Here is a 20,131-nt window from a genome sequence, read left to right as displayed (position 1 = left end):
CAACTGAACAACAGGAAAAAATAACACAATTAAAAAATGGGAAAGGATTTGAATAGACACTTCTCAAAGATAATATACAAATGGCCAACAATGCTCATTAGGAAAATATAACCACGAAGAGATATCACCTCACATCCATTAAGATGGCTACTATCGAGAGAGCTTCAAGATGACGGAAGAGTAAGAGGCGGAGATCACCTTCCTCCCCACAAATACATCAGAAATACCTCTACATGTGGAACAACTCCTACAGAACACCTACTGAACGCTGGCAGAAAACCTCAGACCTCCCAAAAGGCAAGAAACTCCCCACATACCTGGGTAGGGTAAAAGAAAAAAGAAAAAACAGAGACAAAAGAATAGGGACGGGACCTGCACCAGTGGGAGGGAGCTGTGAAGGAGGAAAGGTTTCCACACACTAGAAGCCCCTCACGGGCGGAGACTGCGGGTGGCGGAGGGGGAAGCTTTGGAGCAACGGAGGAGAGCGCAGCAACAGAGGTGCAGAGGGCAAAGCGGAGAGATTCCCGCACAGAGGATCGGTGCCAACCAGCTCTCACCAGCCCGAGAGGCTTGTCTGCTCACTCACCGGGGTGGGCGGGGGCTGGGAGCTGAGGCTCGGGCTTCGGTCGGATCCCAGGGAGAGGACTGGGGTTGGTGGAGTGAACACAGCCTGAAGAGGGCTAGTGCACCACAGCTAGCCGGGAGGGAGTCTGGACCTGCTGAAGAGGCAAGAGACTTTTTCTTGCCTCTTTGTTTCCTGGTGCGCGAGGAGAGGGGATTAAGAGCACTGCTTAAAGGAGCTCCAGAGACGGGCGTGACCCACGGCTATCAGCACAGACCCCAGAGACGGGCATGGGATGCTAAGGCTGCTGCTGCCGCCACCAAGAAGCCTGTGTGCAAGCACAGGTCACTATCCACACCTCCTTCCCGGGAGCCTGTGCAGCCCGCCACTGCCAGGGTCCCGTGATCCGGGGACAACTTCCCCGGGAGAACACGCGGTGCACCTCAGACTGCTGCAATGTCACGCCGGCCTCTGCCACTGCAGGCTTGCCCCATATCTGTACCCCTCCCTCCCCCTGGCCTGAGTGAGCCAGAGCCTCCGAATCAGCTGCTCCTTTAACCCCGTCCTGTTTGAGCAAAGAACAGACGCCCTCAGGCAACCTACACGCAGAGGCAGGTCCAAATCCAAAGCTGAACCCCGGGAGCTGTGCAAACAAAGAAGAGAAAGGGAAATCTCTCCCAGCAGCATCAGGAGCAGAGGATTAAATCTCCACAATCAACTTGATGTAACTGCATCTGTGGAATACCTGATAGACAACAAATCCTCCCCAATTAAGGAGGTGGACTTTGGGAGCAATGATACATATATATTTTCCCCTTTTTTTCTTTTTGTGAGTGTGTATGTGTATGCTTCTGTGTGTGATTTTGTCTGTATAGCTTTGCTATTACCATTTGTCCTAGGGTTCTGTCTGTCCGTTTTTTTTATATTACTTAAAAATTTTTTCTTCTTAATAATTTTTTATTTTTTATTTTAATAACTGTATTTTATATTATTTTACTTTATTTTATTTTATCTTCTTCTTCCTTTCTTTCTTTTTTTCCTCCATTTTATTCTGAGTCGTGTGGAGGACAGGCTCTTGGTGCTCCAGCCAGGCGTCAGGGCTGTGCCACTGAGGTGGGAGAGCCAAGTTCAGGACACTGGTCCACAAGAGACCTCCCAGCTCCACATAATATCAAATAGCAAAAATCTCCCAGAGATCTCCACCTCAACGCCAAGACCCAGCTCCACTCAATGACCAGCAAGTTACACTGCTGGACACCCTATGCCAAACAACTAGCAAGACAGGAACAAAACCCCATCCATTAGCACAGAGGCTGCCTAAAATCATAAGCCCACAGACACCTCAAAACACACCACCAGACATGGACCTGCCCAACAGAAAGACAAGATCCAGCCTTATCCACCAGAACACAGGCAATAGTCCCCTTCACCAGGAAGCCTACACAACCCACTGAACCAACCTTAGCCACTGGGGACAGACAGCAAAAACAACGGGAACTACGAACCTGCAGCCTGCGAAAAGGAGACCCCAAACACAGTAAGTTAAGCAAAATGAGAAGACAGAGAAACACACAGCAGATGAAGGAGCAAGGCAAAAACCCACCAGACCTAACAAATGAAGAGGAAATAGGCAGTCTATCTGAAAAAGAATTCAGAGTAATGACAGTAACGATGATCCAAAATCTTGGAAATAAAATGGAGAAAATACAAGAAACGTTTAACAAGGACCTAGAAGAACTAAAGAGCAAACAAACAGTGATGAACAACACAATAAATGAAATTAAAACTTCTCTAGAAGGGATCAATAGCAGAATAACTGAGGCAGAAGAATGGATAAGTGACCTGGAAGATAAAATAGTGGAAATAAATACTGCAGAGCAGAATAAAGAAAAATGAATGAAAAGAATTGAGGACAGTCTCAGAGACCTCTGGGACAACAATAAATGCACCAACATTCGAATTATAGGGGTCCCAGAAGAAGAAGAAAAAAAGAAAGGGACTGAGAAAATATTTGAAGAGATTATAGTTGAAAACTTCCCTAAAATGGGAAAGGAAATAGTTAATCAAGTCCAGGAAGCACAGAGAGTCCCATACAGGATAAATCCAAGGAGAAACACACCAAGACACATATTAATCAAACTATCAAAAATTAAATACAAAGAACAAATATTAAAAGCAGCAAGGGAAAAACAACAAATAACACATAAGGGAATCCCCATAAGGTTAACAGCTGATCTTTCAGCAGAAACTCTGCAAGCCAGAAGGGAGTGGCAGGACATAATTAAAGTGATGAAGGAGAAAAGCCTACAACCAAGATTACTCTACCCAGCAAGGATCTCATTCAGATTTGACAGAGAAATTAAAACCTTTACAGACAAGCAAAAGCTAAGAGAATTCAGCACCACCAAACCAGCTTTACAATAAATGTTAAAGGAATTTCTCTAGGCGGGAAACACAAGAGAAGGAAGAGACCTACAATAATAAACCCAAAACAATTAAGAAAATGGTAATAGGAACATATATATCGATAATTACCTTAAATGTAAATGGATTAAATGCTCCAACCAAAAGACATAGATTGGCTGAATGGATACAAAAACAAGACCCATACATATGCTGTCTACAAGAGACCCACTTCAGACCTAGGGACACATACAGACTGAAAGTGAGGGGATGGAAAAAGATATTCCATGCAAATGGAAATCAAAAGAAAGTTGGAGTAACAATTCTCATATCAGACAAAATAGACTTTAAAACAAAGACTATTACAAGAGACAAAGAAGGACACTACATAATGATCAAGGGATCAATCCAAGAAGAAGATATAACAACTGTAAATATTTATGCACCCAATATAGGAGCACCTCAATACATAAGGCAAATACTAACAGCCATAAAGGGGGAAATTGACAGTAACACAATCATAGTAGGGGACTTAACACCCCACTATCACCAACGGACAGATCATCCAAAATGAAAATAAATAAGGAAACACAAGCTTTAAATGATACATTAAACAAGATGGACTTAATTGATATTTATAGGACATTCCATCCAAAAACAACAGAATACACATTCTTCTCAAGTGCTCATGGAACATTCTCCAGGATAGATCATATCTTGGGTCACAAATCAAGCCTTGGTAAATTTAACAGAATTGAAATTGTATCAGGCATCTTTTCCGACCACAACACTATGAGACTAGACATCAAAATTACAGGAAAAGATCGGTAAGAAATAAAAACACATGGAAGCTAAACAACACACTACTTAATAACCAAGAGATCACTGAAGAAATCAAAGAGGAAATCAAAAAATACCTAGAAACAAATGACAGTGAAACACGATGACTCAAAACCTATGGGATGCAGCAAAAGCAGTTCTAATAGGGAAGTTTATAGCAATACAATCCCACCTTAAGAAACAAGAAACATCTCAAATAAACAACCTAACCTTACACCTAAAGCAATTAGAGAAAGAAGAACAAAAAAACCCCAAAGTTAGCAGAAGGAAAGAAATCATAAAGATCAGATCAAAAATAAATGAAAAAGAAATGAAGGAAACAATAGCGAAGATCAATAAAACTAAAAGCTGCTTCTTTGAGAAGATAAGCAAAATTGATAAACCATTAGCCAGACTCATCAAGAAAAAAAGGGAGAAGACTCAAATCAATAGAATTAGAAATGGAAAAGGAGAGGTAACAACTGACACTGCAGAAATACAAAGGATCATGAGAGATTACTACAAGCAGCTATATGCCAATAAAATGGCCAACCTGGAAGAAATGGACACATTCTTAGAAAGGCACAACCTTCTGAGACTGAACCAGGAAGAAATAGAAAATATGAACAGACCAATCACAAGCACTGAAATTGAAACTGTGATTAAAAATCTTCCAACAAACAAAAGCCCAGGACCAGATGGCTTCACAGGCGAATTCTATCAAACATTTAGAGAAGAGCTAACACCTACCTTTCTCAAACTCTTCCAAAATATAGCAGAGGGAGGAACACTCCCAAACTCATTCTATGAGGCCACCATCACCCTGATACCAAAACCAGACAAAGATGTCACAAAGAAAGAAAACTACAGGCCAATATCACTGATGAACATAGATGCAATAATCCTGAACAAAATACTAGCAAACAGAATCCAACTGCACATTAAAAGGATCATACACCATGATCAAGTGGGGTTTATCCCAGGAATGCAAGGATTCTTCAATGTACGCAAATAAATTAACGTGATACACCATAATAACAAATTGAAGGAGAAAAATCGTATGATCATCTCAATAGATGCAGAGAAAGCTTTCAACAAAATTCAACACCCGTTTATGATAAAAACCCTCCAGAAAGTAGGCATAGAGGGAACTTTCCTCAACATAATGAAGGCCATATATGAAAAAACCACAGCCAACATCGTCCTCAATGGTGAAAAACTGAAACCATTCCCACTAAGATCAGGAACCAGACAAGGTTGCCCACTCTCACCACTGTTATTCAACATAGTTCTGGAAGTTTTAGCCACAGCAATCAGAGAAGAAAAAGAAATAAAAGGAATCCAAATCGGTAAAGAAGAAGTAAAGCTGTCACTGTTTGCAGATGACATGATACTACACATAGAGAATCCTAAAGATGCTACCAGAAAACTACTAGAGCTAATCAATGCATTTGGTAAAGCAGCAGGATACAAAGTAATGCACAGAAATCTCTTGCATTCCTATACACTAATGATGAAAAATCTGAAAGTGAAATTAAGAAAACACTCCCATTTACCACTGCAACAAAAAGAATAAAATATCAAGGAATAAACCTACCTAAGGAGACAAAAGACCTGTATGCAGAAAATTATAAGACACTGATGAAAGAAATTAAAGATGATACAAACAGATGGAGAGATATACCATGTTCTTGGATCGGAAGAATCAACATTGTGAAAATGAGTATACTACCCAAAGCAATCTACAGATTCCATGCAATCCCTATCAAACTACCAATGGCATTTTTCACAGAACTAGAACAAAAAATTTCACAGTTTGTATGGAAACACAAAAGACCCTGAATAGCCAAGGCAGTCTTGAGAAAGAAAAACAGAGCTGGAGGAATCAGGCTCCCTGACTTCAGACTATACTACAGAGCTACAGTAATCAAGACAGTATGGTACTGGCACAGAAACAGAAATATAGATCAATGGAACAGGATAGAAAGCCCAGAGATAAACCCACGCACATATGGTCACCTTATCTTTGATAAAAGAGGCAAGAATATACAGTGGAGATAAGACAGCCTCTTCAATAAGTGGTGCTGGGAAAACTGGACAGCTACATGTAAAAGAATGAAATTAGAACACTCCCTAACACCAAACACAAAAATAAACTCAAAATGGATTAAAGACCTAAATGTAAGGCCAGACACCATCAAACTCTTAGAGGAAAACATAGGCAGAACACTGTATGACATAAATCGCAGCAAGATCCTTTTTGACCCACCTCCTAGAGAAATGGAAATAAAAACAAAAATAAACAAATGGGACCTAATGAAACTTAAAAGCTTTTGCACAGCAAAGGACACCATACACAAGACGAAAAGACAACCCTCAGAATGGGAGAAAATACTTGCAAATGAAGCAACTGACAAAGGATTAATCTCCAAAATTTACAAGCAGCTCATGCAGCTCAATGTCAAAAAAACAAACAACCCAATCCAAAAATGGGCAGAAGACCTACATAGACATTTCTCCAAAGAAGATTTACAGATTGCCAACAAACACATGAAAGAATGCTCAACATCTTTAATCATTAGAGAAATGCAAGTGAAAACTACAATGAGATATCATCTCACACCAGTCAGAATGGCCATCATCAAAAAACCTAGGAACAATAAATGCTGGAGAGGGTGTGGAGAAAAGGAACCTTCTTGCACTGTTGGTGGGAATGTAAATTGATACAGCCACTATGGAGAACAGTATGGAGGTTCCTTCAAAAACTAAAAATAGAACTACCATACGACCCAGCAATTCCACTACTGGGCATATACCCTGAGAAAACCATAATTCAAAGAGTCATGTACCACAATGTTCACTGCAGCACTATTTACAATAGCCAGGACATGGAAGCAACCTAAGTGTCCATCGACAGATGAATGGTTAAAGAAGATGTGGCACATATATACAATGGAATATTAGTCAGCCATAAAAAGAAACGAAATTGAGTTATTTGTAGTGAGGTGGATGGACCTAGAGACTGTCTTACAGAGTGAAGTAAGTCAGAAAGATAAAAACTAATACCGTATGCTAACACATATATATGGAATCTAAAAAAAAAAGGTTATGTAGAACCTAGGGGCAGGACAGGAATAAAGACACAGACGTAGAGAATGGACTTGAGGACATGGGGAGGGGGAAGGGTAAGCTGGGACAATGTGAGAGAGTGGCATGGACATATATACACTACCAAACTTTAAATAGATAGTTAGTGGGAAGTAGCCGCATAGCACAGGGAGATCAGCTTGGTGCTTTGTGACCACCTAGAGGGTTGGGACAGGGAGGGTGGGAGGGAGGCAGATGCAAGAGGGAAGAGATATGGGGACATAGGTATATGTATAACTGATTCACTTTGTTATATAGCGTAAACTAACACACCATTGTAAAGCAATTATACTCTAATAAAGATGTTAAAAAAAAAGAATACCTTCAGAAAATATTTATTGCTTACTTTGTGCTGCTTTTAAATTTTCAAACCTTGTATAGTTTGGTAGTGGATTTTTATTAATAAAAAGACAGAATGCTATGTGAGATAAAAGAATAGCAGATTTCAGTAAATGAACTTCTTATTATTTATTAAAAAAAGATGGCTATTATCAAAAAAACAGAAAATAAGATGTGGAGAAACTGAAACCTTTGTGCACTGGTGGTAGAAATGCAAAATGGTACAGATGCTATGGAAAACGGTATGGTGGTTGCTCAAAAAATTACAAATAGAATTAGTATATGATCCATCAATCCCATTTCTGGTTATAGATCTAGAACAACTGAAATCAGGATATTGCAGAGATATTTGCACACCCATGTTCATAGCAGCATTATTTACAATAGCTAAGAGGCAGAAGCCCAGTGTCCATCAGTGGATGCAAGGATAAACAAAGTGTGGTATATGCATACAATGGAATATTATTCAGCCTTAAAAAGGAGGAAATCCTGTCACATGATATAACATGGATGAACTTTGAGTCATCGTGATAAGTGAAATAAGCCAGTCACAAAAAGACAAACAGATATGGTATGATTCCATCTATATGAGGTATCTCAAATGGTCAAATTCATAGAAACAAAATAGAATGGTGGTTGTCAGGGGCTGAGTTGGAGGGGGGAATGGGGGGGAGGTGTTGTTTAATGGGTATAGTTTCAGTTTTGCAAGACAAAAAAGTTCTGGAGATAGATTGCACAACAATGTGAATATAATTAACACTACTGAACAGGGCACTTAGGGTTAAGATGGTGAATTTTATGTTAAGTGTGGTTTTTTTAATCACAGTTAAAAATTTTTAAAGAGAAAGAAAAGTTGGAGGTGCTACTTTACACCACAGGCAGCAAACGCAAGGACTTCATTAGCCATCCAAGAGCTGGTGTTGGTTCATATTGTAAATTAAGAAAAGTTTAAGTGCAATTATAAGTGATAACATTAAAATGGATTTTTAGCAGAATTTGGGATGTTTTGGTGACACCCAGATCTTTAAAAGCATCACTAACTAGGGGATTATTAGGCTATCAAAAAACCTAGCTTTTAGTACATGGAAGAGAGACTTCTGGCCTGGATGGACCATAGCTCTGATAGAATGAGACTATTATTATGTTCCAATACAATTTAAAGTCTGTGTGCCTGTTTAATTACTCAGTTGCTTAAATAGTATTATTTTAACTTTGTTAAAGCAAAGTGGTACTGCACAGAGCTTTGTAAAACAACCAAACCAAAACAGTACTATATATTTTAAAAACTGAAAGGACCCTTAATCATTATTTTATAGTTCTATATTTTCATGACAGATGTTGACATTTTACCATTGTTACAGAATCAAATGTCAAGTTATTCCTGTTCAGAATTTTCCATTTCCATTTTCAAAGAATTCCATCTGCAGCTGTATTTATAAGTGAACTCTGCTTGCAAAGGCCCAGCATTTCTAAGCAGGTTTGTAAATAGGTTTAGAAGGAGGACATGCAAGCACTAGAGACCTGCCTGGGTTAATTAATTCTCTTTTCAGGCACTAGAGCCTACAAGTAGGCCAGCTGGAGGTGAATGTTTCCTTTGAAAGAGATAATTATATGCCTTACCAATTGTTTGCTTTTCTACATCTCCCCCAGTCAGATTCCCCAGAATTCATAAACTAAGTGTCAGGAGAGGTTTTTCCCTTCCTGGGAAACTGAGTATGTAGATGAGCTGAGATAATAATTGTGGATAATACAGATAGTTTGAAGGTCTGGATGATGCATACAAATAATTACAAAGAGGGGACTGTGGGCTCTGCTAAATATAGCATGTAGAAACTGCTGTGGCACTATGAATACATGATGGTGCTTCAATTCCCGTTTTCTTTCTTTTGTTACTTCTGAGATGCTCTTCCTCCGTTTCACACTATCCACTTTCTTTCCAGCAGGGTGCTGTGCAAAATAGCTCCCTGCCTCACCTGGCACGTATAAGAGCAAGGGGGCCAGCCCCTTCCATGGGGCGGGGGTGGTGGTGATGGCAGAGCATATGGTCTCGGCACCAGCAGGGGGCAGTTAGGACGCAGCTGGGAGCTCCCCGCACAACTGACCTTTCCGCTCGAAAGCCGACCTCACCCAGATGGCTTTCCCGTGCAGTTTGTCAGACAGACCAAAGTTCTCATTCTTCCTCCTTGTTTGGGATTCAAGTACGCCCGACACACCCTCAGAGGCACTGGGCAGGCCTGCTCCTTCACGTGGTGTGAAGCTGGGCAGAAGGTTCTGTGTCCCAGGCTGCTTATCAGGGTGGTCGCGTGGACTTTGATGCCGGTCTGAATCTTACTCCCAGTACTCTTTTCTTTACAGGTGCGTAGAAAATGAGCTGTAAAGGCTACAAGTTTCACGTGTTTCTCTCCTGCCATGCCTAAAATCTTGTTCGTTCTACACTATTGGGCTAGTGGAACTATATAAAGCTGAAGGACTATAGTTACTTGATGTTTTCCCTCTTCCAGCTTTACCTACACTCAAGGGAAAGAATATATGGGGAACAGATCAAGAGTGACTTTTGTTTCCCTTGGAGGAATAGAAGGTGACCAGAGCGGGGTTGTCTGGTAGCACCTAACTGAGACACAAGTTAACAGCTTTCTCCACAGTAAAAGCAGCAGGGACAGAGGAGGAGGTCACAGGTCAGTGCTGCTCTGTGCCTCAGGCTCACGTAGATTTCCTTTCTTATTTTACCAGTACTGCTGTATTAGCGACTCTACAGAGGCAAGGAGCTCATGGTGCCTAATGTCTTCTCCCCATATTGCTGTTCAGGGGGAAAGTGGGTGGTGGTTCATAAAAGGAACAGATCAACAAAGACACCAGACTTGCTTGTTGGAATGGAAGTTAGTCCAAAGGGAGAAAGCGTGGGAGGCCCTGATGGGGGACTCTGGTCTCAGTCCACGATGTGGCAGAGGAGGGGTGAAAGCCTAGCTGCCCTATTCACACTGGCTCCTTCATCATGAGCCACTCATCTTATGGATCCTATCCTATCACTCAGTTATAAAACTAGGGGCCTGGAGTTCCTTATGGCTTCCTTTTTCCTTTAGTTTCTTATTACATGCAAGGAAAATCTGTAAAAAGGGAGATTGAGGATGACTGAATCTTGCCATAATTGGTAAAATGAAAGGTTCACAAAGGGAGATTTTTGGGGACAGGTACCCAAAGAGTGATGCTATCTGTGTTGATTTGGGAGCAGGATAGAAGCTGGTCTGTAAGGTTTTCTTTATTAACACCAGCATCTCCTTCATAATCGTCTATTGCCCTGGGCCTATGAGCTTTGGAGACCTTGTTCCCTCTCCTTTTGAGACACTGAAAAAGAGCAGCTGTATTAGTGTTTTTACAGAGATTGGGGACTGGAAATACCATCAGATTTTCCATTTTCCTACTGAATAATCTATTTCCAATAGAAACATATGCTGGAAGGTAGCCCAAAAGGAGAATTAGGGGGAGCTCTGGTATATGTTTACAGAGAGGAAGTTGTGGTGGAGGAAATGTTGCTGCCCTGGAAAGTCTAGAACGTTGATTACAGGCCTCTGCTGCCCTGCACGTGTGGGCTTTGGATACCTCTCCTCTCTCTATTTTTGTTAAAATAAACTTTTAATTTTAGAGTAGTTTAGATGTATAGAAAAATTGCAAATATAGTACAGAGAACTCCTGTTTAGCCCACACCCAGTTTCCACTATTATAAACATATTATTATGGTCTATTTGCCATAACTAATGAACCAAAACTGGTACATTACTATTAACTAAACTCCACACTTTATTCAAATTTCACTGGTTTCCCCCTAATATCCTCTTTCTGTTTCAGGATCCCATCCAGAATACCACCTGTATTAGTCTGCTCAGGCTGCCATAACAAAATTCCACAGACAGGGTGGCTTAAAAAACAGAAATTTAGGGGCTTCCCTGGTGGCGCAGTGGTTAAGAATCTGCCTGCCAATGCAGGGAACACGGGTTCGAGCCCTGGTCTGGGAAGATCCCACATGCTGCGGAGCGACTAAGCCCGTGAGCCACAACTACTGAGCCTGCGCGTCTGGAGCCTGTGCTCCGCAACGGGAGAGGCCGCAACGGGGAGAGGCCCGCGCACCGCGATGAAGAGTGGCCCCCGCTCGCCGCAACTGCCGCAACTGGAGAAAGCCCTCGCACAGAAACGAAGACCCAACACAGCCAAAAATAAATATAAATTAAAAACAAAAACAAAAACAAACCCCCCCCCAAAAAAAACCCAGAAATTTATTTTCTCACGGTTCTGCAGGCTGCAGAAGTGTAAGATTAAAGTGTCAACAGGTTTGGTTTCTCCTGAGGCTTCTCTCTTTGGCTTGCAGATGGCCGTCTTCTTTCTGTGTCCACACATGGCCTTTCCTCTGCGTGCATGTGCTTTTGGTGTCTCTTCCTCTTCTTATAAGGACATCAGTACTATTGGATTGGGGCCCCACCCTAATGACCTCGTTTAACCATAATTACCTCTTTAAAGGCCCTATATCCAAATATAGTCACCTTGGGGGTTAGGGATTCAACATGAATTTTGAGGGGACACAATTCAGTCCATAACACCACCTCTCCTCTTTTTGATAGGTTGAGACTGAGCAACCGTGTTTCTGCCATTATAGTAGTTGGGGACTGGAACTACTATCAGATTTTTCATTTTCCCAGAAGTATTTTTCTTATTTAACTATAGTTGATTCACAATATTGTGTTAGTTTCAGGTGTACAGCTTCAGATTTTTTCCACATAGGTTATTACAAGATATTGAATATAGTTTCCTGTGTTATACAGTAAGTCCTTGTTTTTTTTAATCTATTTTATGTATAGTGGTGTGTATCTATTAATCCCAACCTCCTAATTTATCCCCCGCAGCTTTCCTCTTTGGTAACCATAGGTTTGTTTTCTACATCTGTGACTTTACTTCTGTTTAGTAACTAAGTTCATTTGTACCCATTTTTTTAGATTCCACGTATAAGCGATATTATATGATATTTGTCTTTCTGTGTCTGACTTACTTCACTCAGTATGACAATCTCTAGGTCCATCCTTGTTACTGCAAACGGCATTATTTCGTTCTTTTTTATGGCTGAGTAATATTCCATTGTGCATATGTACCACATCTTCTTTATCCATTCATCTCTTGATGGACATTTAGGTTGCTTCCATTTCTTGGCTATTGTAAACAGTGCTGCTATGAGCATTGGGGTACATGTATCCTTTTGAATTATAGTTTTCTCCAGATATATGCCCAGGAGTGGGATTGCTAGATCATATGGTAACTCTATTTTTAGTTTTTTAAGGAACCTCCATACTGTTTTCCATAGTGGCTGCACCAATTTACATTCCCATCAACAGTGTAGGAGGGTTCCCGTTTCTCCACACCCTCTCCAGCCATTTATTATTTGTAGGCTTTTTGATGATGGCCATTCTGACTGGTGTGATACCTCATTGTAGTTTTGATTTGCATTTCTCTAATAATTAGCGATGATGAGCATCTTTTCATGTGCCTATTGGCCACCTGTATGTCTTCTTCGGAGAAATGTCTATTTAGGTCTTCTGCCCATTTTTTGATTGGGTTGTTTGTTTTTTCATTATTGAATTGTATGAGCTGTTTGTATATTTTGGAAATTAAGCCCTTGTTGGTTGCATCATTTGCAAATACTTTCTCCCAGTCCATAGGTTGTCTTTTCATTTTATTGATGGTTTCCTTTGCTGTGCAAAAGCCTACAAGTTTGATTAGGTCCCATTTGTTTATTTTTGCTTTTATTTCTATTGCCTTGGGAAACTGACCTAAGAAAATATTGGTACGATGATTTATGTCAGAGAATGTTTTTCTTATGTTCTCTTCTAGGAGTTTTATGGTGTCATGTCTTATATTTAAGTCTTTAAACTATTGTGAGTTTATTTCTGTGTATGGTAAGAAGGTGTGTTCTAACTTCACTGATTGACATGTGACTGTCCAGCTTTCCCAACACCATTTGCTGAAGAGACTGTCTTTCCCCCATTGTATATTCTTGCCTCCTTTGTCAAAGATTAACTGACCGTAGGTGTGTGGGTTTATTTCTGGGCTCTCTATTCTATTCCATTGATCTATATGTCTGTTTTTGTGCCAGTAGCAAGCTGTTTTGATTACTGTAGCTTTGTAGTATTGTCTGAAGTCTGGGAGGGTTATTCCTCTAGTTTTGTCATTTTCCTCAGTACTGCGTTGGCAATTCTGGGTCTTTTATGGTTCCATATAAATTTTAGGATTATTTGTTCTAGTTCTGTGGAAAATGTCATGGGTAATTTGATAGGGATCACATTAAATCAGTAGACTGCTTTGGGTAGTATGGCTATTTTAGCAATATTAATTCTTCCAATCCAAGAGCATGGGATATCTTTCCCTTTCATTGAATCATCTTCAATTTCCTTTATCAGTGTTTTATAGTTCAGCATGTAAGTCTTTCACCTCCTTGGTCAGTCAACCAAGAATTCTAAATACATCAAAACTATACTTCAGGGTGGGAGGGAGACGCAGGAGGGAGGGGATATGGGGATATATGTATACGTATACCTGATTCACTTTGTTATACAGCAGAAACTAACACAACAATGTAAAGCAATTATACTCCAATAAAGATGTTAAAAAATAGGGAGGCAGGCCTGAACGGAGATCTTTGCCTATCCCGTGGAGTCACCCTAGCTGCCAGCCTTGTCCACGGATCTGCATCCTAGTTCTTTCCAGTTTCTACCCAGGAATTTTCCATGGCAGTGGAATATTGGTTCAAGACCTTAAAAGGTCTCTTCCAACATATGAAGTGCAAAGAAGAAAAAAAGGGAGAAAAGAAGTGAAGGAGAAAAGAGAACCCCAGTGTCAGATGTCCTCCTTGGGCTAGCTCATCCGCAGCCTCCATGAGACTGTCTTTCTTACCTGTTGAAGTGACTTGGTGACAAACAGACCATTTCCAGCTATAGCAACAGAATGAGCAGCCTCAGGAGCAGTGGATTAAATCTCCACAATCAACTTGATATACCCTGCATCTGTGGAATACCTGAATAGACAACGAACCATCCCAAAATTGAGGCAGTGGACTTTGGGAGAAACGATATATGTATTTTTTTTCCTTTTTCTCTTTTTCCGTGTGGCTGACAGGGTCTTGGTGCTCCGGCTGGGTGTCAGGCCTGTGCCTCTTAGGTGGGAGAGCCGAGTTCAGGACATTGGTCCACCAGAGACCTCCTGGCTCCATGTAATATCAAACGGCAAAAGCTCTCCCGGAGATCTTGATCTCAACGATAAGACCCAGCTCCACTAAACGACCAGCAAGCTACAGTGCTGGACACCCTATGCCAAACAACTAGCAAGACAGGAACACAACCCTACCCATTAGCAGAGAGGCTGCCTAAAACCATAATAAGGTCACAAACACCCCAAAAAACACCACCAAACTTGGTCCTGCCCACCAGAAAGACAAGATCCAGCCTCATCCTCCAGAACACAGGCACCAGTCCCCTCCACCAGGAAGCCTACACAACCCACTGAACCAACCTTACCCACTGGGGGCAGGCACCAAAAACAATGGGAACTACAAACCTGCAGCCTGCGAAAATGAGACCCCAAACACAGTAAGTTAAGCAAAATGAGAAGACAGAGAAACACACAGCAGATGAAGGAGCAAGGTAAAAACCCACCAGACCAAACACATGAAGAGGAAATAGGCAGTCTACCTGAAAAAGAATTCAGAGAAATGATAGTAGAGATGATCCAAAATCTTGGAAATAAAATGGAGAAAATACAAGAAAAGTTTAACAATGACCTAGAAGAACTAAAGAGCAAACAAACAATGATGAATGAAACAATAAATGAAATTAAAAATTCTCTAGAAGGAATCAATAGCAGAATAACTGAGGCAGAAGAACGGATAAGTGACCTGGAAGATAAAATAGTGGAAATAACTACTGCAGAGCAGAATAAAGAAAAAAGAATGAAAAGAATTGAGGACAGTCTCAGAGACCTCTGGGACAACATTAAACGCACCAACATTCGAATTATAGGGGTCCCAGAAGAAGAAAAAAAGAAAGGGACTGAGAAAATATTTGAAGAGATTATAGTTGAAAACTTCCCTAATATGGGAAAGGAAATAGTTAATCAAGTCCAGGAAGCACAGAGAGTCCCATACAGGATAAATCCAAGGAGAAACACACCAAGACACATATTAATCAAACTATCAAAAATTAAATACAAAGAACAAATATTAAAAGCAGCAAGGGAAAAACAACAAATAACACATAAGGGAATCCCCATAAGGTTAACAGCTGATCTTTCAGCAGAAACTCTGCAAGCCAGAAGGGAGTGGCAGGACATATTTCAAGTGATGAAAGAGAAAAACCTACAACCAAGATTACTCTACCCAGCAAGGATCTCATTCAGATTTGACAGAGAAATTAAAACCTTTACAGACAAGCAAAAGCTAAGAGAAATCAGCACCACCAAACCAGCTGTACAACAAACGCTAAGGGAACTTCTCTAGGCAGGAAACACAAGAGAAGGAAAAGACAAGGCAATAACAAACCCAAAACAATTAAGAAAATGGTAATAGGAACATACATATTGATAATTACCTTAAATGTAAATGGATTAAATGCTCCAACCAAAAGACATAGACTGGGTGAATGGATACAAAAACAAGATCTGGGGACTTCCCTGGTGGTCCAGTGGCTAAGGCTCCGCGCTCCTAATGCAGGGGGCCTGGGTTCAATCCCTGGTCAGGGAACTAGATCCCACATGCTGCAGCTAAAAGATTCTGCATGCTGCAACTAAAGATTCCCGCATGCTGCAGCTAAGACCCGATGCAGCCAAATAAATAAATATTAAAAAAACAACAACAACAAGATCTGTATATATGCTGTCTACAAGGGACAGACCCTAGGGACCTAGGGACACATACAGACTGAAAGTGAGGGGATGGAAAAAGATATTCCATGCAAATGGAAATCAAAAGAAAGCTGGAGTATGTTGTCTCATATCAGACAAAATAGTCTTTAAAATAAAGACTATTACAAGAGACAAAGAAGGACACTACATAATGATCAAGGGATCAATCCAAGAAGAAGCTATAACAATTTTAAATATTTATGCACCCAATATAGGAGCACCTCAATACATAAGGCAAATGCTAACAGCCATAAAAGGGGAAATCGACAGTAACACAATCATAGTAGGGGACTTTAACACCCCACTTTCACCGATGGACAGATCATCCAAAATGAAAATAAATAAGGAAACACAAGCTTTAAATGATACATTAAACAAGATGGACTTAATTGATATTTATAGGACATTCCACCCAAAAACGACAGAATACACCTTCTTCTCAAGTGCTCATGGAACATTCTCCAGGATAGATCATATCTTGGGTCACAAATCAAGCCTTGGTAAATTTGAGAAAATTAAAATCGTATCAAGTATCTTTTCCGATCACAACACTATGAGGCTAGACATCAATTACAGGAAAAAAATCTGTAAAAAATACAAATACATGGAAGCTAAACAATACACTACTTAATAACCAATAGATCACCAAATAAATCAAAGAGGAAATCAAAAAATACCTAGAAACAAATGACAATGAAAACGCGATGACCCAAAACCTATGGGATGCAGCAAAAGCAGTTCTAAGAGGGAAGTTTATATCAATACAATCCTACCCCAAGAAACAAGAAACATCTCAAAAAAACAACGTAACCTTACACCTGAAGCAATTAGAGAAAGAAGAACAAAAACACCCAAAGTTAGCAGAAGGAAAGAAATCATAAAGATCAGATCAGAAATAAATGAAAAAGAAATGAAGGAAAGGATAGCAAAGATCATTAAAATTGAAAGCTGGTTCTTTGAGAAGATAAACAAAATTGATAAACCATTGGCCAGACTCATCAAGAAAAAAAGGGAGAAGACTCAATAGAATTAGAAATGAAAAAGGAGAGGTAACAACTGACATTGCAGAAATTCAAAGGATCATGAGAGATCACTACAAGAAGTTATATGCCAATAAAATGGCCAATCTGGAAGAAATGGACACATTCTTAGAAAAGCACAACCTTCTGAGACTGAACCAGGAAGAAATAGAAAAAATAAACAGACCAATCACAAGCACTGAAATTGAAACTGTGATTAAAAATCTTCCAACAAACAAAATTCCAGGACCAGCTGGCTTCCCAGGCGAATTCTATCAAACACTTAGAGAAGAGCTAACACCTATCCTTCTCAAACTCTTCCAAAATATAGCAGAGGGAGGAACACTCCCAAACACATTCTACGAGGCCACCATCACCCTGATACCAAAACCAGACAAAGATGTCACAAAGAAAGAAAACTACAGGCCAATATCACTGATGAACATAGATGCAAAAATCCTTAACAAAATACTAGGAAACAGAATCCAACAGCACATTAAAAGGATCATACACCATGATCAAGTGGAGTTTATCCCAGGAATGCAATTATTCTTCAATATACGCAAATCAATCTATGTGATAAACCATATTAACAAATTGAAGGATAAAAACCATATGACCATCTCAATAGATGCAGAAAAAGCTTTCAACAAAATTCAACACCCATTTATGATAAAAACCCTCCAAAAAGCAGGCATAGAGGGAACTTACCTCAACATAATAAAGGCCATATATGACAAATCCACAGCCAACATCGTTCTCAATGGTGAAAAACTGAAACCATTTCCACCAAGATCAGGAACAAGACACTATTATTCAGCATAGTTTTGGAAGTTTTGGAAGTTGTAGCCACAGCAATCAGAGAAGAAAAAGAAATAAGAGGAATCCAAATCGGAAAAGAAGTAAAGCTGTCACTGTTTGCAGATGACATGATAATATACATAAAGAATCCTAAAGACGCTACCAGAAAACTACTAGAGCTAATCAATGGATTTGGTAAAGTAGCAGGATACAAAATTAATGCACAGAAATCTGTTGCATTCCTATACACTAATGATGAAAAATCTGAAAGAGAAATTAAGTAAACACTCTCATTTACCACTGCAACAAAAAGAATAAAATACCTAGGAATAAACCTACCTAAGGAGACAAAAGACCTGTATGCAGAAAACTATAAGACACTGATGAAAGAAATTAAAGATGATACAAACAGATGGAGAGACATACCATGTTCTTGGATTGGAAGAATCAACATTGTGAAAATGACTCTACTACCCAAAGCAATCTACAGATTCCATGCAATCCCTATCAAACTACCAATGGCATTTTTCACAGAACTGGAACAAAAAAATTCACAATTTGTATGGAATCACAAAAGACCCCAAATAGCCAAAGCAATCTTGAGAAAGAAAATCAGAGCTGGAGGAATCAGGCTCCCCGACTTCAGACTATACTACAAAGCTACAGTAATCAAGATGGTATGATAGTGGCACAAAAAAACAGAAATATAGATCAATAGAACAGGATAGAAAGCCCAGAGATAAACCCACACACATATGGTCACCTTATTTTTGATAAAGGAGGCAAGAGTATACAATGGAGAAAAGACAGTCTCTTCAATAAGTGGTGCTGGGAACACTGGACAGCTACATGTAAAAGAATGAAATTAGAACACTCCCTAACACCATACACACAAATAAGCTCAAAATGGATTAAAGACCTAAATATAAGGCCAGACACTATAAAACTCTTAGAGGAAAACATAGGAAGAACACTCTATGACATAAATCACAGCAAGATCCTTTTTGACCCAGCTCCTAGAGAAATGGAAATAAAAACAAAAATAAACAAATGGGACCTAATGAAACTTAAAAGCTTTTGCACAGCAAAGGACACCATAAACAAGATGAAAAGACAACCCTCAGAATGGGAGAAAACATTTGCAAATGAAGCAACTGACAAAGGATTAATCTCCAATATTTACAAGCAGCTCATGCAGCTCAATATCAAAAAAAACAAGCAACCCAATCCAAAAATGGGTAGAAGACCTACACAGACATTTCTCCAAAGAAGATGTACAGATAGCCAACAAACACATGAAAGAATGCTCAACATCACTAATCATTAGAGAAATGCAAATCAAAACTACAATGAGATATCACCTCACACCAGTCGGAATGGCCATCATCAAAAAATCTACAAACAATAAATGCTGGAGAGGGTGTGGAGAAAAGGGAACCCTCTTGCACTGTTGGTGGGAATGTAAATTGATACAGCCACTATGGAGAACAGTATGGAGGTTCGTTAAAAAACTAAAAATAGAACTACCATATGACCCAGCAATCCCACTACTGGGCATATACCCTGAGAAAACCATAATTCAAAAAGAGACATGTACCCCAATGTTCATTGCAGCACTATTTACAGTAGCCAGCACATGGAAGCAACCTAAGTGTCCATTGACAGATGAATGGATAAAGAAGATGTGGCACATATATACAATGGAATATTACTCAGCCATAAAAAGAAATGAAATTGAGTTATTTGTAGAGAGGTGGATTGACCTAGAGTCTGTCATACAGAGTGAAGTAAGTCAGAGAAAAACAAATACTGTATGCTAACACACATATATGGAATCTAAAAAAAAATGGTTATGAAGAAGCTAGGGGCAGGACAGGAATAAAGACACAGTTGTAGAGAGTGGACTTGAGGACATGGGGAGGGGGAAGGGTAAGCTGGGATGAAGTGAGAGAGTGGTATGGACTAATACATGCGACCAAATGTAAAATAGATAGCTAGTGGGAAGGGAAGCAGCCGCATAGCACAGGGAGATCAGCTTGGTGCTTTGTGACCACCTAGAGGGGTGGGATAGGGAGGGTGGGAGGGAGATGCAAGAGGGAGGAGATATGGG

The sequence above is a fragment of the Balaenoptera acutorostrata genome, chromosome X (assembly GCF_949987535.1).
Source record: "Balaenoptera acutorostrata chromosome X, mBalAcu1.1, whole genome shotgun sequence".
In the NCBI taxonomy this organism is placed as follows: Eukaryota; Metazoa; Chordata; class Mammalia; order Artiodactyla; family Balaenopteridae; genus Balaenoptera; species Balaenoptera acutorostrata.
Note: the sequence above shows the minus strand (reverse complement) of the source record.